The 25739-nt window shown below is 43.6% G+C and overlaps 2 long non-coding RNA genes across 3 annotated transcripts; both read right to left on the reverse strand.

Moving 5' to 3' along the window:
* Positions 1–10294: 10294 nt before the first annotated feature.
* On the reverse strand, positions 10295–25737 carry LOC135300803 (uncharacterized). Of its 2 annotated transcripts, none has more exons than XR_010362580.1 (3): positions 25638–25737; positions 13166–13396; positions 10295–11632 (listed from the first exon to the last, which is right to left on the reverse strand). It is a non-coding gene; the product is annotated as an uncharacterized LOC135300803 (long non-coding RNA). The 2 variants fall into 2 exon arrangements; XR_010362581.1 differs by lacking the exon at positions 25638–25737 and adding an exon at positions 15724–15863.
* On the reverse strand, positions 22457–24132 carry LOC135300804 (uncharacterized). Its single transcript, XR_010362582.1, has 2 exons — positions 23794–24132; positions 22457–22664 (listed from the first exon to the last, which is right to left on the reverse strand). It is a non-coding gene; the product is annotated as an uncharacterized LOC135300804 (long non-coding RNA).
* Positions 25738–25739: the final 2 nt, after the last annotated feature.

Raw genomic sequence — 25739 nt, forward strand, 5'->3', positions numbered from 1 at the left:
ATGTTTTTACAGAATTTGCCCTTTTCTATTTATGCTGGGCCATCAGACATGTGGATAAGAATTTTTTTCTTTCTGCACATGGAAAACTGAATTGTTATAAAACTCCTTGGGCCTGAGCAGCTACATTTTCTGTGAATTCCCCACTCCATTTGTGGTTATGGCATTCCCACCAAGCAGAGCCAGGCCCCATGTTCACAGGAACCACTATCGGGTTGTGTGAAGGACTAATGGACCGAGCAGAGGCCAATTGAAAGCAGTTTAGAAATATTATGTTGTCTTCTGTGGTGTTGCTTTGTTTTGCTTTGTTTTTGCCACCAAAAAAGGAAAGAAAAAGAAGAGGAAAAAAAAAGAACAAGCAGCAAGAAAATAAATCTGCAGGTTCTCTCTTTTCTTAGTAGGTTTATCTTGCCATCTGGGGATGGCTAGATTGTGAAAGGGAGGGAAATCTTTGCTACTGACTGACTTCGGAGGAGGGAGTTTTGGAAGGTGGCATAAGGCTCTGCAAGACAATATTCAGATGAGACTCTGGCAGCCAGTTCCACTGCTGGCTGGCTCTAGGTAAGATTTTCCTTGCGTTCCCTACAAAGGAGATTGTGTTGCCAACAGCTGGAGTTGTGCTAATCCAATACAGCTCTCCACACTCCAGTGTCCCACAGGGAAAGGAGGATGCTGAAAGGGCAGGAGCCTCTGGCATGACCACAGGTGAAGTTGCCTTCTCTGGGAAAGTTGTCCTGCTCCATCCCAGCTACAAAATCTGCTCTAAACAAGGCTTGCCCAGATACCAACCCAAACATGAAATGGCATCAAGGTAAAATGACTTCCTGGAGTCCAGGCTGATGGAAACATCAGATCCTGCTGTATGAGAAGAAGGTTGTCCAGCTTTAGTTTATCCACAATATTTCATGTAACAATAGAAATATCTGGTGTTCACTTACTCCACTGTCCATTCCAATTTCCAGATGAGCTTTCAGCCTTTGTCATCTAAGCCTTTCTTTATCTATTGCTGTCACCTGAAATCTTAACAAAAGAAATCCTGTAAAAGAATGTAATTTATAAGCATCTTACTCTCTTTTGACAGTCATCTTAAAAGCTTTACAAAGAGATGGTTTGGTTTGGTTTGGTTTTTTTTCCCTTTTTTGTTTGCTGAAAATTGGCCCAAGCTTTGCTGCCGCAAAAATAAATTGTAACAGATGTCTCAGCACCCACATGAAGCTATGTGAGCATCACATCCAGGCACACTCCAGAGGTTTTGTGGGGGCTGGAAGCTGAGCAAGGGCTTGGGGCTTTTTTTGGCAGGTATTTGACTTCAGGTAAAGTGAGGCTACTCTGTGTTGGGAAGCTAATTTTGCTGGCAGCACCAGCTATTTTTTTCCCTTCCTGTTTGTGGCACTGCTTATCTTGCAATAGGTGATATGAAGTGGCTCAAGAGGTGCTGTGAGGCACAAATAATGTGTGTTTGTAAAGAACTCCAAGGCACTTGGACTGAAAGCAGGTAGGAAAGTGTCACACCTGGCTACCAGCAGGGTCAGGATCTCCACAGCAGCCTGGCTCTGGTAGCAGTAGTTTCTGCATGATGTTATAGCAGGAGTAATTTATTACATCTCAGGGCTGCTGTCTCACATGCCAGGCATGTGTCATGTCTTTATGTCCTGCTGAGCACAACCCCTGAGAGCAGAAGCATCTTTTGAAAAGTATCACACACCTCGCACCAGAACAACTCTTTAGAAAGAGCTCTTCAGTTTATCCCAGCACTTTGTGCCTCCTCCCGATTTTTTCTCCTCCACAAAGAAGATCTTCGAGTAGGCACAAAGCCCACCCAAACTGACATCAAGACTCCTTCAAGAAATCAAACTCACTGCCCCTAGCCTTGCTGCATATGGATCAGAATTAGTCTTTCTTCATATGATAAAATGATGATAAAACCCAGTGGGACTCAGATGAGTTCTGCATAGGATGAAAACATAACAGACAGGAGACAATTCACTGCATTTCTGTGCATCCACTGTTTTCTGTGCTCTTTAAACTTGTTGTATGTGTGTAAACACTTCACACACTTCACATAAACACACACACACACACACATCTATCACACATATATATATATATGTATGTGGGTGGAAGGGGAAGCAAACTTGCCCTGTCCCAAAAGAGTATTTTTGGGTAAATTAATAAAGCTACTCATAGTTTAGTGTGTTGGTTTCGTAACAGACCAGTTCATCTGTGGTGGGTTAGAACATATTAATTAAGAAGACAAAAATCCATAATTCTGCTTCATAAATTGACTAATTACCATGAAAACTTTGTGACTTAGATGGTCTGAACTGTTCTGCCACAAACAGTATGTGAGTAAATCAATGTTCCAGTTTAAGTTGAAGCTTCCTATGCCTCAGACAGGAAAATATCTAAGCTCTGCTTTGTGTTTGATAAAAATGCCAGCTACATATTTACCAAAATATTTAGAGTAGGGAGCACATGTGTTACATTACACTACTTTAAATGAAATTTGTGTCCTGCTGTGTCCCCCAGTATTTCAGAGGAAAAGAGGGAGGAGACAGGGAGCAGGACCAGGCAGAGCTGAATCCACTCCACAGACTGAAGATATCCAAAATGCCTGGAGGCACTGCTGGAAATCCCCTATGTACACTGAACTCCTTGAGGACCAAGAACAAAGTTCTGAAATATTTCTTCTGTCTTAAATCTTCTCTGCACATGAGGAAGATGCAGGTCCCAGCTCGACAAGTGGGAAAGAACCACTGCAAGGTGCAAGGTGTCTCTGCTAGCCTGGGATGTACCCAGGGCTACAGCAAATAGCAATAGCAAAATCAATGACTCCCTTACAGGAATAGCAGCCATTGCCACCACTGTGACCCAGGATGGAAATTTGGGTGGGGTTCTCCATTCTCACTCTGACATGAAAAAAATCAGTAAGTCTTTGTCTCTTCATTTTAACTGCTGACCCCTTTTAGCCTTCCAGACTGTCTTTTTCAAAACACAGTAGGAGCATTTCCTTTCCCTAAACTTTAAGTGAGGTTATTTTCCCATACAGTCACACAATCTGAGATGCCATGGACTTTAAGAAAAATTCTTTCTATCTATCTATCTATCTATCTATCTATCTATCTATCTATCTATCTATCTATCTATCTATCTCTGTGTTTGTCCTGAAAATTGTGTTGGCATCATTGTCATTTAGAGAACCTGGACTCTTTTTCATGTGAGGACAAAGCTTTATGGCCTTCATCTTTTATTTCACTCCAAACGCAATTCCTCCTTTGTTGGTCACAGAACTAAATAACTACAGCTCCACAGAGTTCAGCATGTCCTTTATTTTAATTTTCAGGGCAGAGTCTGTTCACAAATAAGATTTTGCCTCTTACAATCAGTTCACCAAAAGCTTAAATACAGTCTGTGTCATGGGGAAAAGAATTGGCAAGGCTGGAGACCTCTGCTCCGGTTATATCTGGATACCAGCTGTCAGATATCATCATCCTTGGGATTGCAGTGTGCATTTTCCATCACAAATGCCATTAGGAGCATCAGAACAGAGCCTTTGATAACAAATGAAATAGCTATATGAATCACATGAATCACAAAATAGCTAAAGAGAAAAGCCTATGAGAGTCACCCAGAAAATCACAAGAGCTACTGTTCCCTTAGAAGAATCAAAAAGGTCCTTGTTGGTAGCAGAGTATCAAGGCACATCAAAGATTAGAAGACAGGTTGAGGGAAAAAAGGCAGAGCTGTGCCTACACAACTAAGATGTGAATTAGGAGCACAGGCAAAGGAGAGAGAAGCTCATCTGTGGAACAAATGACAACTCAGATGGGACCAACTCAGTTAAAATCCTTGCAGTCACACCTGTATAGAGGTGCTTCAACCTTCCATGCACTTTACAGACTCAGCTACTCAGCAACCTCAGCTCTCCATTTAGAGTTATTTGGATGGATGTGTCTCCATAAGGAAATCCTGCCAAAGCAATGTCTGATACATTAGATGGTGATAGAGGGAGACAAAAATTACTGTAAATGGACTTAAAATAAATAAAATAACTGTTCCTGTTTTCAACTTTTATAGTTCTTTCCACTTGTCCCATTTTACTTTTGCTGGTGTGGGTAACACTGTGCTGATATTTTCATGACAACTCTTGAAGAAAATCTCTTCTGGAGCTGATTTCATAGCTGGAGCTGATTTCATAACTGGAGCTAAAGCACTTTATGGAAGAAAAAGTGCTTTGCTGAGTGCTGTTAAAACTCCTGCAGAACTGAGGATGGTCACATCCAAAATTGTTCCCACTGAGCCAGAAAGGCCAAGCTTGCACCTCCCCTGCTCCAGCAGCTCCCAGAAAGAGAGGGAGGAATTCTCCCAGCAGCCAAGGGCAGCCCACAGCTAACACACCTCCTGAATCTGCTTGGAAAGCATTGACAAGGAGGCCTGGTTTCGTCTGGGATGGAGTTAACTTTCTTGTTAACAGCTGGTACAGCGCTGTGTTTGGGATTTAGGATGAGAATAATACTGATAACATTCTGATGTTTTAGTTGCTGCTGAGCAGTGCTTATTTTAAATCAAGGACTTTTCAGTTTCCCAGGCTCTGTCAGCCATCAGGTGGACAAAAAGCTGGGGGGGGGGGGGGTAGGAAACAGTCAGAACAGTTGACCAAAGCTGGCCAAAGGGGTATTCCATACCATAGTACATCATGCTCAGTATAGAAACTGGGGGGAGCTGGCTGGGAGCTGCCAATCCCTGCTCAGGAGCAGGTTGAGCATCGGTCAGCAGGTGTAGAGCAATTGCATTGAACATCCCTTGTTTTTCTTACCTTTGATTCCTTCCTTGCCTCTTTTTACTACCTCTTTTCATTAATATTAATATTATTATTATATTTTAATTTATTTCCATTACATTAAAGTGGTAATGGAAAACAACACACTTTACTTCCTTTTTTCCCCAATTCTCCTCCTCGTCCTAGTATTGGGAAGGAATGAGGGAGCTGTTGCATGGTGCTGATCTGCCATCTGGGGTTAAACCATGACATAATGAAATACACAACACCCTGGCAGGAAGCCTGGGCTGGGTTGGCTGTGACAGGCCACTGGAATTACTTCCTTGCAATTTATCTTATCAAGACCAACACATCACAGAGGAGGAAATGCACAGAGAAGCTTCCAAGGACAAGGTTACCATAACTGCTGGTAGCAAAGGCAGAAATAGGAGCAACACTCCCTTCAGTCCCAACAGCATCATTTTTGTGATCAATTATTTTGTATTTTATAAGTGTCATTAGGACACTGCTGGGGAAAAAATAATATTATGATTAAAATACAGCAACTACTGGAATACAAAGTGGAGATTATATGGAACAGAGTTTTCAGAAAAATACACGGAAATTACAAGTTTAACCACAAGTGAAACAGGAGCCTGGGCAGAACTGATCACACCTCTGAGACCAGGCATCAATGTGAAAGAAAAATCTGCAAGAAGGGAAATCTTAGATGAATGACTCTCATGGTGCTCATTTCAGGCAGGGGAAGTGACAAGCTGAAGTGAGAGCCAGTCACTTTTCTGGCTCCACAGCCATGAATGCAGCACAGCAGGAGACCCCAGACCTCTGGAGAGACTTGGGGGGCTCTGAATGAAGATTTCTACTCTACCACATCCATGACAGATCTCCAAATGCTTGGCAGGACCTCTGGTGTCTATCTGAGCAGTGTAAAGTGAAAGTTGAGAGTGATTTGTGTGTGCACAGCCATGACATAAACCACCCAGCAGCAGTAAGTCTGCAGTAAATAAAAGAAGCAGAGCCAAGAGACTGCGAAATAGGTACCTCTGTCCTCCCTTGCCTTCAGGAGGAGGTCAAATTCTGGTGCAAATGCCTTTGAAGTTAAAGGGACCAGCCGTGTGTTGCGAGTGAGCCCCTCTGACTCCTTTGTTTCTAACTCAGCTCTCAGTGACTTAGCAGCAGTGCAATTTAAGGCATATGAGGAAATCAGAACACTTTTCATTTTCGTGTTGTTTTTTTTCCTTAGGTCACCTGGAATACTCCAGAGATTGTTCATATGAGTGCAGAAAATAGCAGAAAATAGCCACTCATAGAGAATAGGAATATTACACTGTTCTAATGAATGCAAATCATTCAGGTGACTGGAAAGCTGTTCAATGTAAAGGGTCAGTAATTACCAACAATAAGTAATATGAGGAAAAAAATGTTCTCTGTGGTCTGGAGTGTTCAGTCCTCTGCTTCTACCCCTCCTTCACACAACTAAAACTAAATTGACTGATTGCTATGTCCTCTACTAAGAAACTGGAGGTAAAGGAAGAGGCAAGGTAAGGCATAACCCTACAAGTAAATGGAAAATAAACCTGGTGAGGCAAGAGACAACTGTTCTTCACCCCATGCCATACTGCTAACACTGGGATCTGAAGTCTTACAACACATCTGTCAAAAGTAGTCACTTTGCTCTGCATGAACAGGCCCCTAAATGTACCAGGTGTCCCCTCTCCCAGTGCATCCTCAGCAGTCTTCCCACTTTGGAGCAGCTTCAGGTTTCCTCCCCTGATACCACTCAAAGTGATGGTGGGGTGAAATTGTTGCCAGGATTTCCTGACTGCCTGGAGCAGAGGGAGCGCTCAAGGGAGACAAGAATTTGAACAAAAGATTGCTGCTCTAGCCAGTCACCCTCTCCTATCTGTAATTTAGATAATATTCAAAAACTGCACAAAGCCATGGGACTGGTAGAGGTTTTTATTTGCTGAGAGACTCATTAGCAAGTGTCTGTCTTTCCAAGGCCTCTCTTACCTGTGAAGCTGCTTTAGGGTTGTGAGATGGGTGCATTTGTGTATCTTCCTTAACAAAATGCCTCCCACACCCACCACTTGGGTGGTCCAAGGCACTAAACAGCCCCAGGTCAACGGTGCCTTAATGATCAGTTTCTGCAGGGCAAAGCAATGTAACACAAACAGATAGGAGAGGCTTTGATAAACAGCTCATTCCCCTTTCATCTAACTTTCGCAGGAGGACATGCAGAGTGATGGTAGGATTGTGTTTGGGGCATTGCTAGGAAAACAGGCTGGTTTTGCCAAGGCTTCATTCCCCCATGTGCTCCCTATTGCTTTGCTAGTTCCCTTTTCGATTCCAAAGGCAGGAAAGGGAGCTTCCCCATCAGTATTTCACAAAACAGCTGAGGTTACAGGCATTAATGCAAGCCATGACCAACACTGAACTGCTTTGTTTGTGTGGCATCAGACAGTTAATATGAGATAGAACTCTATTTTCTTTCAAACCCACATTATTTCATATGTGCCTAAGATATGATTTAAATTCCAGTTTATAAGTAACATACAAAACCCTTCTTAAACTAGAAACAAAACATAAAATATTGTCCAAGAGAGTAAAGGACTCCTGGAGTTCTTTATCCACACAGTTCTTAGAGATCAGGATGTCCCATGGATTGTCTCCCAACTCAGAGTTTCTTTTACTTCCACCCAACAAATGTCAAGTATTAAAGCCACCAGAGCACTGACTTAGTCCACATTTCATTGCTTGCACTGGAACAAAGGTTTCTGCATAGTCAGTGATCAAAGCAAGCTGCAACCTCTGTCAAATAATTATGGTCACAAGGAGAATTTTCAGGAGGATTTTCCAAGATGTATTAAAAACTATTTATTGATGATAGAAATTAGAAAGCTGCAGCAATAGGAACCAAAATAAAGCCCTAGGAACGTAAATCATTTATAGGAAACTTCATCAAGAGGCAGTCCAGACATGTTTGTGCTGTAGGCCTTAACTGTTTACTTCTTTTTTGTACATCAATGATTCCATCCTTTTTCATGCATGAATAGGCAATTGAAGTGCTAAACTAATTCTGCACAGAGAAAAAAAAAGGTGCTAGGTGGAATGAGATTCTTCTCCTATTAACCATATCAATCACATTTATTTGTAGAATAGGACTTTCACTCTGTTAATTACATGTGCAATAGCAATTCAGGTTATTGACAGGAAAGAACATACAGTAATTGTACAGGAAACTCACATGGGTGCTTTCCAACCTTCTCTCTGAAATGATTTCTAAGTATCATAGATCTTGATTGTGAAAATTACACACTTCAACCACAAAACATGACTGGGTTTTTTCTTCAGTTTAGTCACCTGATGTGTGTCTTGGTATGGAAATGTTACATTTCTTGCCAAAGTTTGCAAAACACAAGCACTGCTTTTGATTCTCAAACAGCCTGTTTTGCTCCCAAATAACAACACATCTCTTCTTTTCAGCTCAGATACCTGATATTAGCAGGTGGGAAAATAAACCCTCAGATATCCTACCAAAGTGCTGCTCTTTTGCTCTTTGGCTCTGCACAGCATCAGAGCACAAAAACAGGTGGTGGAATAAGCATCCACAACTGTTTCAGTGGAACATTTTTTTCAAAGCCACCAGTAGAAGTCGTGGACCTGCTATCATCCCAGCTTATGCTGTGCCATTGCAGGTTCCTACAAAGCAGAGTTAAAATTTGAGGTTCATTTCCCAAGGTTGGGCCTGGAGTTAACTCTGTAATTTGAAATAACCATGCATCACACAGCAACAAAGCTGTTAACAAAGGGAAAGCTGCCAAAGATTAACCTTTCCCCTGGTATTTCTACCCCAGCTTTGCTTGGCTGGAGTTGTCCTTGGGCTGAATTCGACAGGACAATGAGACTATTAAGCAGTTTGGCTTTGTTCTGCATGCTGTGGAAACTCTGATTCCCTTCTGAGAGAGGATCTCTGTAAGAGGAGAAGCTGCTATTAGCATCTGCAAGAGAAAGCAGCCACCTCTCCAGGGATAAGGAGCCTTGCATCCTGAGATTCACACTGCTCAGCTCAGGCAGCTCCTCACCAGTGATGATGGAGAAGCTGGAGTCTTTAAGTTTGGTTGAGTTAAAATGAGTGAATATGAAAACTTTCATATGTGAAATGAAAGGACATTACTTGCAGTGTGTCTAACAAATATTTTGAAAAGAACTAAGTCAGGCTTAGTGGCCAAATGCAAACAAGGTCTGGGCAATACACCCAGCATTGCTCCGGCATTCAAACCTCATGCTGTTCCCAGCCCAGCTGTGACTTCAGGCTGAGTACCAATCCACTGCCTTCCAGGGACTAGAAAAAAACATTCCTCTCCAAAATGTCTGGCCTCAGTAATATTGGGTGGTTACTTTCCTGATTTTTTTTCCACTTTGTAACATCAAACATTTTCTGCTAAGGGAGGCTGGACAACAGCCTGGCTGGAATAACACAATTTAAAGAATCATATTCTTCTGCAGAAGATAAGGAGGATTCCTGCACTTTTGCATGAGCATGTGGATCCTGCATGAAAACAGATGCTGTGAAGAAGGAAAGCCCTGACAGACAATAAAAAGGCACATTCAAGCCACAGCAACAGGTTATCAATTATCACCCCCTGATTAAGGAACTTTTCATCCATCCCCAGGCACAGTTGCATCTTTGGGGCTTGTCTTGCATCATCTTTTTTAGGATCCCCTTCTCTGGACAATGCTGGCTCCCAACCCGATACTCCTTCTTCTGTGTTAAAGGTGGGTGTCACACAGATGATGCCAGGATTTTTCCTCCTGGGAATTTTCTGGTCCTGGCTCATGAGCTGCTGTGCATATGGGTCAGAGCAGAGGTGTGGCTGTGCCCAGGGCAGCTCAGGAGGTTTGCAGAGCCATGTGAGCACAAGGGCTTTGCTGAGTTCATCTCCATTAAGCCCAGACTGCCAGGTGCACAGCCCTGCCTTACACAGCACCTGCTCCCAGAACAAGCCCAGTTGGCCCACTGCAGAGCCAGCCAGCTTCAGATGCTGTGGAGAGGGAACTGAGGATGGACATTGCCACGATCCTTACCTCATATGTGTCCTCAGACCAAGGTAAATCTGACTGTGGCTGGCCACACCAGAATCCTACACATGGAATCCCAGCTCCTCACTTGGCTCAGCCCACATCTTAACTTGCAGCTTTGCCACTTATCTCAGCCCACATCTACCTCTGAAACAGGCTCTCCCTCATTCCCCTGGCATGGGTGCTGCTTCCAGGTCAGTGTCTAAAATCACCTCCCCTCATGGCAGGATGATTCCTAATGGTGTTAAATGAAATGCACACCTGTGGCTGCCATGATGCAAACCAGGTTGCTATGGTGCTGATCCTCCCAATTATTTTTGTACACTTGGCAGGCCTCACCATCCAACTGCAACTGGCATAGCAACATCAAAATCTCATGGAGTAAAGATAAAGCCTCTAGAGGCAAATATAAATTACTAACTAATATTATAAATTGGCTTTTCACAATGCCAGCATGTGCCAGCCAGATATATTAAAGAAAAAGCTCAGGTTGATTCTGCTCCTTCCGCCCCTGTGTCACTTAGGGATTTCCTTCAGCACAAACAATCATGGATATGATTTTACCTCACTAAATCTCACCATGCCCAAGGGCAGCTATTTTTTTTCAATTTACTGAAAGCCAATCCATCTTAGAGCTGCATGAGGGATAGAAAATCTGTTTATCCAGTGCATACAGACAGATGGCACAGTAGACTGAAAACCTGAGTCAAGGATGCTGGTCAGAATTCACCTTGCTAAATATATGTTCATGCTGCAGGCCCTCACACTTAGGCTCAGGTCCATCAGGCACTCCAGTTGTTCTGGCATCCTGACCTCCTAAACAGGATTGGGGGTTTTAAACATTAGAGTGCTCCAAGTGTTTTCTTGTCCATGCAGAAACTGCAGGGTACTGCAAGCCTGAGTTCTCCATATCTGTCACAGCCCAGGGTAATAGCCCTGTGTGATTACCTCTGCATCCATTCCTGCACATACATGGCCTGCATGGAAAGACAGCTGCCGCAGGAACCACAGGCTGGGAGAAAGGCTGACACTGCTGTTATCATTGTGCTTGTGCTGCAAGGGACTAGGTCCTGGCTCTGTCAGACAACTCCAGATGTGCACCCCAGCATGTCCTCCTCGGCACAGCCCTCTCACACCCTTACAAAAAAAGATGCCTCAGAGGGCTCAGTGAAATGCAAATATAGCTGGTTCAAAAAGAAAATGAAATTCTGAGGGTTTCCACAGGAAACAGCTTGAGGGCAGAGAAAGGGCTGGATGCTTTTCATTGAAATGCAGAGAGGAAATTTTCTTTCTCAGGAAGACCAAAAATCCCCCCTCGGGGTGATAATTTTGTTAAGGTAGCAGGAGAGTAACTGGTATCAAAACCTATTCTAAACTGGTCCTGAGAAACCGTACCAATTAAATCATCCCCGGTGTTTTCCACTGCACGACACTTTCTACTTTTTTTGTCACTATGTCTTGAAATACACAGGAGCAGAAAAATTTAAATGCATAGGGGAAGAAAAAGTCTATCAAGTCTTAATGAGAGCAGAAATTATACAAACAGAACCCCCTCAATGTGATGCTAACGTGTCCCAAGCACATTGAGTAAATTACCATCTGCCCATATTTTCTCTTAGCTGAAGTTATTCATCTCTTCAGCTGCCTGTGCTCCTTGGTGGGTGAACCTCTTGCACACAAAACCATCAGACTGCAAAGCTGCTTCACAACCATTCTGCCATCCTTAGAAGCTTTTCACCTTTGTCAGGCTGTACTTGAGTGGATTCATCATACCTAGTACATGAAGAAAAAAATAGGAATCGGTTTGGTAAGCAGAAACTAAAGATTTGGCTTGGTCTGAAAGAGAGGCGCTGATCCAATCTGTGGGAAGCGTTTGCTAGCAGAGGGAGCAGCCAAGAGGAATATGCCTTGGAGGGGATGCTGAATTCAGCAGGAACCAATGCCAGGGAGCAATGGGCTGTCCTGGCACATGGGGTGTCTTGGCATGTGTGCTAGCAGTGGAGGCACAACCCCTGTTCCTGGCTCTTTCAGCGTCACTTGGCACAGGGCACTCGTACTTCTCTTTCAGACTCCCTCGGTCTCCATGCACCGCTGCTGGTGCGCTAACCGGCAATAAATCCTCACACATCAGCCACACCTCCTGCTCTCATCCTCCAGGTTTCATCCCTACCCGACCACCCTGACATTACACATCTGCCTGTCCCTGTGTCACCTGGCTGAAGAACAAACAGACAAGCTGTGTCTGCAATGGTTTTTACTAATCAACAGACTAGTAAACCTTTTTCCCTATGTATTTTCCTCCTTTGTACTCCCACACACCCAGTTTATGCCATGTGCTTCTGCCTGTGTATGTGTGTGCCAGCCCCAACCTTCCCTGTTCCATCCCTGCAATGTCTCCATTGCTGTGCTGTGATGACAAGAGTGACAAATTCTGCCTATTCTTTCATTCCAGCTTGTTCTGAGGACCATGCATGCTGAGAAATGCTGCAGAAGGAATAGAGTCTGTTTTATGAAATATCTCTATCATATGGACTCTTGGATAACTATGAAGAAAGCAAGCTCATAACTTTACACACAAGAAGAAAGCATGAAAAATTCCCATCTCTTCTGGTTCTTTTTCACTGAGTGTGTAAATAGCCAGTGGTTTTGAGAACCCAACTCTTCCCTCATCTGCTACTGAACTGCCCAGGAGCTACTGGTAGTTCTCCAGAGATAACAGAGTGACAGTCACCTACAGGCAGGGCCTGTAAAAATGATCTTATTTGGAGATAATTTGGAGTGATATCTTTTAGGAGGCAGGGTAGAAAATAAAACAAGCAGCCTTGGAGAGGGGGATACAACAACTGGAGCTTTTTTTTTCTCCCAGCTCTAGTCCAGAGTGCTGAAGGAGGAGGTTGGTGCCCTGCTCTGTTTGGAGGAAGAGATAGGGCTTGGGGCAAACAACTTCAGTGCTGCTTTTCTGTTGACTTCAACAAGCAGAGCAATTACAGCCATTCTCTGAAGTGCGGGAGATAAAGGTTATCTCCAGTAAAAAGAATGCTGATATTTCTGGGTAGCCCTTGTTCATAGAGAGGAGTAGCTAAGCAAACCCCCTGTGGACTTTGGGAAACACAAAGGCTCTTCAGAGTTTATGTGCTGAGATAAGGCTCCTGGGAACATTTTAACCTAACCTTTCTCCAGCTCTTTGCTTTCATAGAAAACTCTGTGTGTATCTATGTGAAGAAATCTCAAGAAGAAAATTTTAAATATATATATATATAAAATTTAAAATACATATATACATATATTTTTAATTATTTTTTTTACCCAAGTTTCACTTTCTGCATGGGAAGAAACAGATCCAACTCCACCAGGTAACACCAGGAAGATGACTTGAGTGATTGGGGAAATTAAAATATGATGACATGCCATTTTCTTTTTTTTTTCCTCTGCTGTATTTCATGTGTACTTTAGGCTCTCATTCTGCCCTGTAGAAGATGCAGTTACCAAAGACCGAGTCTACTCACAGTCCCCATGTGGCTGTGTATGTGGAACCACCTGTTGAAAAGAGAAGACAGTTGTAAACACTTAATAATTAGATTTACATATTTCTGGATTACTAATACCTTTGGATACTCTATTTTACTAACACAATACACGAATAGACAGTGCTGTCTTCTAAGCACTGTTGATAATTTCTATTCCTTTTTGAGATGCTGCTTTGAAATCCTTTTCTGGATTCATCAAATCCTGTCTCTGAAGAGGAAGTGCACTGCTTTCTGCAGTTACTTTTTCCTCTTGAATTTCCTGGTTTAAATTCTTTGGAGCGTATTTCTGACTGGCTGGCAGAATATCTAAATTAATAGCTCCTGGCAAAATGTAAACACCTGACACATTAGGGGACAAGTTACTTTAACTGTGAAAACGAGCAGATATTTGTAGAAACAACACTATGACTGTTTTAAGGAAGTAAATACAAGAGTGACTAGCTGTGAAATGCTTTTCATCTGCTAAAGGAATTTCTTGTATTCATTTCAGGCAAAGACTACAGTAAGGATTCCCACTGAGGTAAATGACCTAAATAATGGTAGGTGCTACCCAAGGTAAAGAAGTTTACAAGCCCCTGAGACAAGGTTGAAGAAATGGGATCTTTGTGGGGTCATGTGAGCCAAGAAACATGGATTTACCTTCCAGAAGGGGTGGAAGTTATGCAGGCACTGGAATTGCTTGTTTGTGTCAGTGAGCAGTTCCAAATGCCTGTGGTGATCACACCTCTTCTGTTACTGTATTACAGCAGGACTTTTGGGTTTGCCTAATGGTTACTTCCAAAAGTGTGTTAGTGGAGATGCCCTGCTAAAAAAATTTGAAACAAATTATTTTATACACCTTTCTTTATCTGTAATGTAAAATTACTACAAAGCAGATGTGGACATGAGATGAGATTTTTCCTTCTGAGGAATATGCTTGAATTGAATGTTCCAGGCACTTTCCATGCTGGGATGCCAGAACTGAAGTGATCTAAATGTGTCTGGTTTAGATCTGGAGCTCATTCTGAAACAACTGTGGTCAGATCTTCCCAAGGTTTAACCACTGTCCCATCCTACAGCTGGTGTTGCTTTGGGGACTCCTCCTCAGAGAATCTTTAGGAATTCAGCCATATGAATTCCAGCAAATGACAGATTTAGAACTAAACTCCATCCCTAAGCTACTGACTGCTGGAGGCTTATCTGTGCTCTGATTCTATGATTACCACCCTTTCCTTACTTAGCTCTCTTGCTAGACCTTGAAACTCAGTGGAAATAAATAGTAACAGAGGCTGTCATGCACAATGGTAATTATGCATTAAATGCTTCAGAGGTCCTGAGGGGTTTTCTGCTTCCTGATAACAATCTTGCTTTCTTCCTCATTTGGCAGCAAATCCAATTACATATAAATGATCAACCCTGAAACCTTGACACAACCTTTACAACCCCTTTTATATTGATCCTTGGTCCTGCTGTCTCACAGATGGCCAAGCCTATCTGGAGCAATTTATTTGCTGTTGGTTTATATGCCTGATGTAAAATGCTCTATTCCCTTTTGAAGAAACCTCAAGCTCCACCTCTTAAGTTTGTGCTTTCGAACCATAGTGTCTATAAAACATCCTAGGTTTATGTTCTTCTTGTGCACCTAGTGGATAGACACAATTAAATATTTTAAAAAATACACTTTCAGATAAGAAAAATAGCTGGATCATGAGGGAAAATAACGAGCAGTCAGTGCTTAGGTAAGGTTTCCTAAGGTTATTCCAGGCAGAGAAGTGATGAGCTTGAAGGGTGAACCAAAGGGAACTTAAATCTGGGGGTCTATAGGAATCATTAAAGATGGCAGGCCTTTCATATACATTACTGACACTCTGAGTGAAATAAAAATCTGCTCCATGGTCAAAAGAGTAACTGGATGACAGAAAAGAAATCATCAGCTGAGTTGTGATCATTACAAGTACTTTGCAGCTGGGTATACACAGCACACAAATATTGCCCTGATATTATTTATAAATTATTCATATATATATTATATATTCAGGACAGGGTAGATTTCTCTGAGTACAGGGCAAAATAACTTAGGAGGAAGATAAGATAGGCAGGGTGCAGATGGATTTAACATATGAGACACCATGACATAACATTGTTTGTGCCATGATTGTGCCTGGATACCTGAGTCGGATCCTTTATCCCACAGCATAAAATGCTATGTCAATTTCTCAGAGGCATTTCCCCTAAAAAACTTTAAACCTTCATCAGCAGTAACACTTCCTGTTCCAGTTTGAGTTTCCACTGGCTTTTAGGTTGAAGCTACAAGTAAAACAAAGAGTAAAAAATACCAGTTGGGAGAATAAACATTACCTTGGCCAGTTAAAGAATTTATCATACCAGAGCATAAATACGAGGATGAAAGTTCTCAAAAAATAAGATTCCAAGAAAGCCATCCAACTGTATGGCTCTGATCTTCATTTTCTACGTGAAGAAAACTATAGATAAGTGCAAGCTGGGCATCTCCACTGTGGTCTTCAATCTTCATACCAGCTGGAAAGGGATAAGTATAATCAGGAGGCTCTACATGCTCTGAGGAGGAGTGGCAGGAAAGAAGGGCTTATATGAAACTCAGTTGGAAAGCACCCTTTATTTCCTGACCCAGATACCTGCAATAGGTGTGAGTTATCCCAGAGCCAGTGAGGGCAGCACAACGTAAACATCAGAGAAACAGACATAATTAGTTACATAACTGAACTGCCTCAGTGGTCCATGTACTTCACAATTACTTTTATAAGGGATGTTGCTGTTATTTCACGCTTGAGATAGAAATATCCAGAACCTTTTGCAACACCAAATCACACCTAAAAAAGACATTTCAGCAGTGAAGAAGCACCCTGGTCTAAATAAAACTCCCAGAGCCACTGTCTGAGGCCCTGAACAGCCAGAAGCACTTAGAATTTCTCTTTTCCTATTTCTGTGGTAGCACTAGTGTCATTTTGCATCCTGAGGTGCGATCAGTTCCTTAAGGATGGCCAACCCCAGTGTTACAGAGCAGTCTTTGCAAGGATCCACTGAGTCCCATTCATATGATAACCTGACCTGATTCAATTTTTCACATCTGCTAAGGAGATCATGACAGAATTCATCACAGCAGCAGACCAGAGCGGGCAGCAGAGGGAACCTGAGCTGGAGGTGGCACTCCTAAACCAGCTCCCTTTCCTTTGTTAGCCTGGGCGCTCGGCTAGCTATAAATACACAGCAGTCACTTGACCTTGGCAGTTGTTTTGGCTGCAATAATTCTCCTTTGCAGCTGGCAGGGGTTCAAGAGAAGCACATGCCCTGCTGCCCCAGCTGCTCAGCTGGAAGGAATGACCTTCCTCTTGCTCTGAAGGTGCAGCTTTGGGGCTGCCTTATGCTCAGCTAAGAAGGACTAATCCCAAAACAGTGACCCCCACCTCCTTTTTCCCCCTGCAACACATTCCTACTCACTTTTCGGGCTGAATCAGACTGAAAATCAATCAGATTTCTTTTCCCTCCAACAATTCAGCCCACTTTCAGAGTGAAGGGAAAGAAAATGCACTTTCAGGAATCAACAGATTTTTCCCTTGTGGCAGACACATGGGTTAGAACAGATGAGTCGAAATAACTTGTGTTTTTTCTTTCACTTAAGATGACTAGACAACTATAAATGTATGCTTTGTTTATCTAAAGGTAGATGAGAAAAACCCTATCATCAACCCCATCATTCCTTTTCATAATTCCCCATTGAAAGGTCTTATAAGCCAGCTGACCAGAACCCTCTAAAATTCTACTGGGAGGTGAGCAGCCCTGCAAGCACTTCGTTCTCTCACCTTGTATTTTAGGATTAGTCATTTTGCCCTCAGGATCACATGTCAGGTGCTGATATTCTGCCACTGAATGGCAGATGTCTGTGAGGTGCTGTGTTTTCTCTGGCTACATTCCTGGATCAACAGTTCACTGCTGAGCAAGTCCTGGATGGCTTCTGTCACATCAAGTTTCAGAATCACAGCCTCATGCCTGGCAGATTATTCAATGAAGTATTTTCCTTTGCCAAGGAACCATCCATGGGAGCAAAGGCTGCCCAAGGCCAGTGCTCACAAGCATTTTTCATGGCAAAAACAAACAGAAGAGGGCAGGGCTCTTTCTGCATTCCTTTAACAGCCAGCATCTTATAATGGGAATTTAGATAATATTACAGTTCACAAATGCTACAGTAAAAGGCAGCTGAGACATTTCCCAGAAGTCACAACTGTAATCTTTTTTTTCATTTACAAAAAAATGAAGTAGAGCTCTGGCTGATTCTTAGAAGTGCTGCCACTACAGCTAAAATCAATTTGAATTTTGTCAGAATACCACAGTTACCAGTGGCACTTAATATATGGAGCAATGTAATGATACCATAGTGGAACAGTTCCCTTAGACACATGTCAGGTGTCCAAGGTGGCTGGGCTGATCTCAGCAGGTTTTCTATGCAGAGGTGACATAAACTGTCCCAGAAACATGAACTTGCTCTAAAAGACAAACCTTCCTGGCTGAAATGAAAAGTCTAGCTGGACTGCCAAATCCTTTCTAGCACTGAGGGAGTTTTAGTATGGGCAGAATTAGAGAGGGAGAGTGCAAAGAGAACAGGAATAAGCACTTGATGAGGATAAATCATTCATGCTCATGCGGCTTGTTCAGTTGCTCTCTGGAAGCCAGGAGAGCAAAGACTTGTTTATTGTATTTAAGGTTATTAAAATTACCTTGTACAAACAGGGACAGATGTCAAGTTCCTTCATTCCATGAAGGATGTGGGGCTGTAGATGCCCTCTAAGTGTACTTCCTATCATAGGGCAAGACAGTTTAATGATGCTTTGTGCAACAATGGAACAACTGGAGAGAGAGTGGAATGCAATTACTTTTGTGGGTTTATTTGATTTGAAAGGTGAGCACCATGTCCCCAAGAAGTTCCAGCAGCTGCAATGGTATTGAACATCACTTGTGATATAATGTAGGCAGGCACAATATAATTTGAAATGTATTAAGCATCATCACACTTTCAACAATCTCATTGAGGAATAGGTTTGCAGAAGTGAATGACTACAGGGTGCATCAGGAAAAGTAAACAATAAGTTTAAGAAATCTCATCATTTTAAAGGGTTTTTAATCTACTCACTGATGAAGAAATAGATGCGTGTGATGATCACTGAAGGCAGCAATGAGAAGAGCACCAGTCTGTAAGTAAAGGGATGACTTGGGAAAAAATGGGGGGTTTGACACCTATCCCATAATGTTCATTAATTGTTTGTCTTCAGTTCTCTGAACTTTTCAAAATAGCTCAGATATGTGCCCCTATTTTTGAGGCATAGATCCAGCCCAGCCAGGCAGAGCAGTCACAGTGAAGTTATAAAAGAATAAGACAATTCCTAATCACACAAAATGCAGTTTTTATCTGCTTAGAGGATAGTTTTAATGCCAAATGCTTTACTATTTTTAAAAACATTTAAAATAAACCACTTCTAGCTGTACTTCTGGAAGCTAGAAGCCCCTGCCATCTAACACGCATCCTTTGAAATGTATTAATTTTAATTATTAGTCCAAGTACCGATCAATAAAACTAAAATCCAGGCAGGCAAAATTTCTACCTACTTTCCTTAACGTGCTAAAAAGCAAATCAACAAACTGCAGGAAGCCTGTGACCTTCTGAATGTATCTCAACATTAGCCTGCAAGTTTACAATGACCTGGAGATTTTGGGAATACAATTTACACAGTAAATCTCTGGCACATGTCAAGGAAAAAAATTGTGGTGCTTATCTAGCCAGTGTAGCTCATATCAGTGCTGGGGCTGATTCAAGACAATTTACAACAGGTTACGTGCATGGATTACTATTAATAAGAAGTGTTGGAATTACAACATCGAGCACAGGAAGACGCATTCATGGACACTAAACTGAGCTGAGTGAAGCCAATTCACACCCTCAGCTCCTTCTGCAGTCTGTGGAAATGTAAGCTTCTCTAGAAGGCAGCTCAGAACATGAGCTTAATTTAGACTCAAGTTACAGAGAGGCAGAGAACTGATTTAGTGTTTCTCAGCCATGACACAGAGAAGGGACTCTCCCTGTGCTTCTTTGTCCTGGACCTTCCTGACCTGTGTCTGGCATCTGCTGGGCAGTTCACCAAGCCCAGTCAGTTGGCTAATTAACAAAAAACTGCTTCAAGGAAATAAAAGTGATGGTTTCCTGTTGATCTAATGAGCTGAAATGGCTCAGAAAAAGCTTAGAGAAGCTTGTGGGTCTGAGGGATAAGCAGGGGTGGAGGACAGCCCATTGAGGCTTGCCTAATCCTGCAGAGCTCAGCTTTGGACTCAGCTCTGCTGGGAAACATCACCCTTGGCTCTCTCTTTGTGGAGAGGAATTTTAAGTGGGCACCTGTTAGATCCAAATCAAAGATATTTGTTGAAGTCATCCTAAAGCTCCTGTCTGAGTTGGCTTTGCCTGGAGCATTATAAAGCGAAGTGGAAGCTTGATTGGTTGAATAACTCAGCTATGTTTTATAGTTTAAAGGAGGAGATTCAAAATGTGTCCACAGATATATTCCCTCATCTTTTGTGCATTGTCCTCTAGGACCACTGCTGGAAAACATAACTCTCATCACTTCAAAGGGAACATGCACCTGTCCCCACTTCCAGTAATGATTTCCCCCTCTAAGTCCCTCTAACCAGAGGAACAGATTTGCAGGGTCAGGTGAAACAAGCTGTGACTGAGGACACTCCAGGAGCCTCCCAGCATTCCATGGAGATTGACAGTGCATTTGCCAACAGTTCTCTTCCCCCTCCCCAGGAATCCAACACCATCAAGGGGAGGATGTTCCCTCACACCACCTGATTTAAGGAATTCTGCCAAACTCCATCAAGAAATCCCTGCCATTATAAGTCACTTTTGTGTACAGTGAAAAGCTTGTCTCTAGACAGAGGACTCAGATGCATCAATGGAGATGACGCATCTCATCTGATGATGATGATGATGCAAATCTCCCTCATTAGGGGGAAATGTTAAATAATGCTTTCTGGAAGCTCAGCTGTGTACACAGCTTTTTCCATGGAGCTTGTGCTCTGTGAATGCCAGTGCTGAGGGTCCAGAGTGTAATATGGCAAAGGTTCTTCAGATATCACTGGATGCTTCCCAAGCAGGAGGGCAGTCAGTCAGCCTTGACCCTTAACATCAGCAATCTGCTTCAAAGGCAGTGGCTGCAAGCCTGTCACTGCCCTGGAGAGGTTTATGTAAACCACAGACAGAGGTTTGTGTGTAACAGGCAAAAATGTATTTGGTCTGTCTCCAGAATTACTTTTAACAAGGTAGATTGTGAGATCATGTAAGTAAAAGTCTAGGTTGGGAGTGGGAGTGGTGAATCTGTTCTCCAGCAAAATTCACTGTAAGCAATATCTAGACATGGGGGTTCAAATAACATAACTTGGAGTTCCTTCTCCCAGTACAAGACACATACAAGGAAACATGGATTCAGCTCCTAAAGAGGTAGTAAGTCCTACAGCTGTGGAAATAGTTCAGAAGTCATTAAAGGTACAAGATGTGTTTCTACATTAAGCACTACTGAAAAATCTACTGTAACATTATGTATTATTGTATTACAGGAGGCAATTCTTACTTATTACCTCACTGCTATTACAATAGTGGACTACTACAAAAATCTTTGTACAAAGATCAATTGACGTGCTACATACCAGATATGCTACACTCTGTGTGTGATTACAGGGGGTGATTGCATTGATGTAAAAAACCCTCCAGTATGAATACGATCTTGTATCTGTGTCTGGAGAGGTGTTAGTCTGACAAGGCCATATTCACTCCTTCAGACATACAAATAAAACCACAAAATCCATACATAAAAATTTTAGGACTACTAAGTTTACTGAACAGTTAACCAGTTCAGAGAAAAATCCCCCCATCCTTATTATATGGAAATTAATCTATTGATTAAAAAAAAATCATTGTCTGTCTGTAATTTCAGTTTCATATATTTTTGCTTGCATATGCACTGTTTGCCCCATTTCTGTCTTGTCACTTTTTTTAGAAGCTGTAGTTTCTCCTGAACTTTTTAATGAGCCAGAGATCATTAAATCAACGCAGTTTAGTTCTTACAAACTGAGTGCTACTACTTACCCAATTGTAAAAATTATCACCATTTGTTTCCTCTAGCATCAAAGATACTCATTAAATGAGATCATCACATTTCACTCCTTTTGCACTATAGCCCCCAAGCTCATGATGTGTTTGTTTTTTTTAAACTAACTCCATTATAAAGCACTTAATTATGAGTGTGTTATCTGTTTGTACTGTCTAATCTTTAAACAAAAATTAAACAGAAAGTTGGCTCACTGCCAAAAATAAGGAACCATTCCTTCAAATAAAACCAGGGAAAAAGAAGCTTGCAAAGCTGCCACTCCAAGATAATTTTTCTTTATTGTGTGATGTATTTTTCCTCCAAATGGCAAATCCAGGTGAAGAAGCACAGAATTAAACTAGGTGGACAAGAATTTTAATTCAGCATCTGCGAGAGTGCATGTGACAGCACTTAACAATTTCCAGCAGATTAATTCAGTTCTCTGTATTTTGCAAGGCTGAACATCTGATGCTTTTCCCTCCATTACATCCATGTGCAATAATGCTTAGAACACATTCATCCTGTAGGGCAAGGACCAGATCCACCAGGTCTAACACAGGGAGAGAATCTTTACATTGCCATTACCATCCTGTGGTGTAATGGTTCCTTCCCTTCCTAGGTTAAACTCTGCATGACTTAGGGCTACAGCCGTCATCAGACCATGGCCATCAGAACATCAGCATCTTGCTGTGTGAAACAGTCCCATGAATAGAGTTTTTCAATTGAGATCTCTCTTTTTTTAATCAGGTTTAATGATAGTTTTGGAAGAAAAAAAAAAACCAGCAGGGAAATCCTATCTACTTTCATTTTGGGAAGATAATGGGACAGATGCAAGTAGTGAAGTATTTCAGACTTATCTAATGATACAACTTTGTATACAATCCAAAAGTTGAAGTGATTAAAATGTATACACAAAATACATGTTGTAATTGTATGAAGGTTATCAGGCAAATTTATTTACACTGTGTCCCTTAACATTAGGGTTTGTTTTTCTGGAGAACTGCACTGCATCAAAAATGCCAGTGTTGCCAAACTGGAGCTGAACTTTGAAACTGTGACCTGTCACCAGGAGACTTTCCATGTAACCTTGGGGAGATCTTTTCACCTCTCTGTGCCTCAATCCTCCATCATCTGAAACAAAAAGTAAATAATTAAGAGCAGGGAAAGGGAATAAGCTTCTTTCTTCTACCCATTGTCTTGCTCCTACCTTGTCTATTTAGATTGAAAGGACTTCAGGTAGGGGATTAAATACCCTGTGCTTTTAGCACGGCATGCAAAATGAAGTCTGATCTAAAGAAGAGCAGTTGTAACCTTTGGTAAATGGACGAAGTCTACCTTTTAAAGTTTTAATACCTTGCAAATAGGGATGTGGCATTTCCCTCTCTAATTCTAAATGCTACTGTGATAACTGATTGTCGAAAGTTCATAAGGAGAGAGAAGGATGCTGTCCAAAGAAGACACAATGCAGTGGTGAACGTTCCTCACAACAGGCACTGGCAGGACAAGGACCCTTGTTTATGGCTCAGGAATTAAAGAAAACCTTCCTCTGGTCCTTCCCTAATCTCTCCAGAATCTTTTTATCTCCCTTCCTCCCTATTTCCTTAAATTTCAGCTGTGCATGGTCCTGTTGTGATTATAGAAGACAGATTTTCTGACCCTTACATTTCATTGTGTAATTATTATTTACCTCCAGCTCCCATGGCAGCCGTAATTTCAAAATCTTAAACTGATTTTCTTACAGAAAGCTGCTACCTGAAGTGTCATGTGGATGGCTTAACCCATTTCTTTCCCTGCAGGGGACCTCTTGCAAAGTCAAAAAATGTGTAGAAGCAAAGTAGGCCACGGTTAGACAGTGATTTAAGGCCAGAAAGGATCTGTACTGATCTGCTGCCCAGAAAAGCAGGTTTCATCCTTTGCTCACCACCATGCTCACACATCATTTGTTTGGCTGCTTGGTGAGCCATGGGGAATTAATCCAGTTATTACTAAACCTGGCAAAATATCTGGCAAAAAAAAAAAAAATCAATACAACTTTAAATTAGCAGCAACAACAGAATTAAATTTAAAAAAAAAAAAAGGCAGCCATGCTCATAGGCAGGCAGAGCTAGGCTCTCTGCCTAGTCCCATTTAACCCAGCGACTTATTTGGGAGGACTCTGGAATCCACTGTTCTGTTTTCCCTCTTGTGAGAGAGACTAAATCATGTGTGATGGGAAACCTAAAGCTTTCTGGTTTCTTCCCCACTGGAACTAATTGCATACCATTCCGTGTTGTTCTTCTACTTTCTTCCTTTACAGCTAGGAAGGTATAATGTTACTGCACTAGATGAAACAAACTCGATTAGCTGTTATCCTGTATTTTCCTTGTTTTTGTCCTGGAGGAATTCCAAGAAATCCCTTCCTTCTCTGCTCTGCAGCAGTGGCCGTACACCCAGATTTTCAGTTTGTGTGTTCCGTGGGTCTGAGGAAAAGGCAAATATCATCTCTTATTGTTACTTAGAGTGTCGGATGTGCTTATTACTTTAACAAGGCGTTAAACTACATTCACGCATCTTTAAGGGATGCCCTACTGGGTTACCGCGAAGAGTGAGAGTGCTCGGTCTGGCCGGGACCGAGGGAGAAGGAGGAGGCGCGGTGGTGGTGGCCCTGCTCAGGTTACATTCTTTGTTGGCCTGCCTTAAGTTACATCCCTTATTCCTGCTGAGGCATCGCTCTGTGCCTCCAGGAGGGATTCGTCCAACCACCAAAAATCCCACCGGAGTCAGGACAAGGGCAGAAATCAGAGAGCGCAAAAATCAGATACCCCCAACTGAGGAGACACCCCCAACTTGAGCAAATTGTCCCCGAAAGATCAGGTAAAATGCTTTATTTCGGCCATATTTTAAATCGATTGCAGCGATTCTGGCCAAGCCTGTGGCTCTGTGACACCAGGGACCAACAGGCCCGTTGTTCCCTGTGAAAGTGAAGCTGCCGAGGCCACCCGTGTCCGGTGTCGCATGGCCACCCCCGGCAGCATCGCTGCTCCCGGCCGCGCACCCAGCGGTGTCCTAGGGACTGACACAGCTCCAGAGACGGGCCAGCAAGCACCGGCCCTGCGCCACTGCGGGCCCGGGGCGGAGCAGCGACATCCTTGAGGCTCCGTCCTTGGCGGGGATTGAGCGCGGCGGCCGCCGCCTCCCCTAGGCGTGCCGTCCGGCCCGCCCCTTCCGTTGCGGAGCGGTCATTGCCCGAGCCCGGAGCCCCGCACTCTCCGAGCCTCTCCCGCTTCCCTTCTGTTGCGGAGCGCTCGTTGCCCGAGCCCCGCGCCCCTTCCGCTGCGGAGCGCTCACTGCCTGAGCTCCGCGCTCACCTCGCCGCTTCCGCGCCGCTCCCGCTGCCCGGTGCGTACAGGGAGACCCCGCTCTGGGTCAGGGGTGCTGGGTGACTGACCAGCCAGCCCGTCACTTCTCCCGCAGGCGGCTTGATCCCGCCGTGGTTTGGCCGTTGCCGCGGGCCGAGCATCCCTGCGTGGCCAACGGGTGATGCCTGGGGTGGCCGGAGCCGGGCTGGGCTCCCGAGGGTTCATGTTGGAGTCTGGGATGGCTGGAGCAGAGCTGCGGTTCCCGGAGGTTTGGGGTTGGGGTGGCCGGAGCGGGCTGTGGGCTCCGAGCGTTGGGACGGCCCGAGCTGGGTTCCCGAGGGTTTGGGGTGGCCGGAGCCGGGCAGTGGCTCCGGGCTGGTCCCCGGCCGTGCTCAGGACGCCCGGGTACCGCCGCAGCTCCTGACTGCCCTGGTGCGGCCGTGGGCCTCGGGGAGTCTCGGGGACTCGTGAAGAGGAGCCGGAGAAATCCCAGCCCCGCTCCCTGCGGCCCGTCTGGCTCATGGAGTCCCGTCCCGGAGCCCCGGTGTGCCGAGAGGTGCATGCCCCGGGCCCGGCAGCGCTGATGGAACTCTCCGGCGGGAAGCTCTGGGAACGGCGTTAGCGGGTGTGCTGCCAGCCTCTGGCTGGGCACATGAGGGCTAGGGACCTAGAGTCCCGTGGCCACGGAGTGTGTGGGTGGTGTGTGGTGACTCGTGGCTGGGAAGGAGCCCTGCGAGCACGGGCACCGTGCCCGGAGCTGCCTTACCTAGACCCGGCTGTGGTAGATGACTCCTCCATTCAGAACGTGCCTTCAGCTCCCCCTGGCCTGCTCTGATCCACATCTTTCCGTCTCTCCTCACAGAACACC

This window comes from Passer domesticus, chromosome 5, assembly GCF_036417665.1.
Source record: "Passer domesticus isolate bPasDom1 chromosome 5, bPasDom1.hap1, whole genome shotgun sequence".
Classification (NCBI taxonomy): Eukaryota; Metazoa; Chordata; class Aves; order Passeriformes; family Passeridae; genus Passer; species Passer domesticus.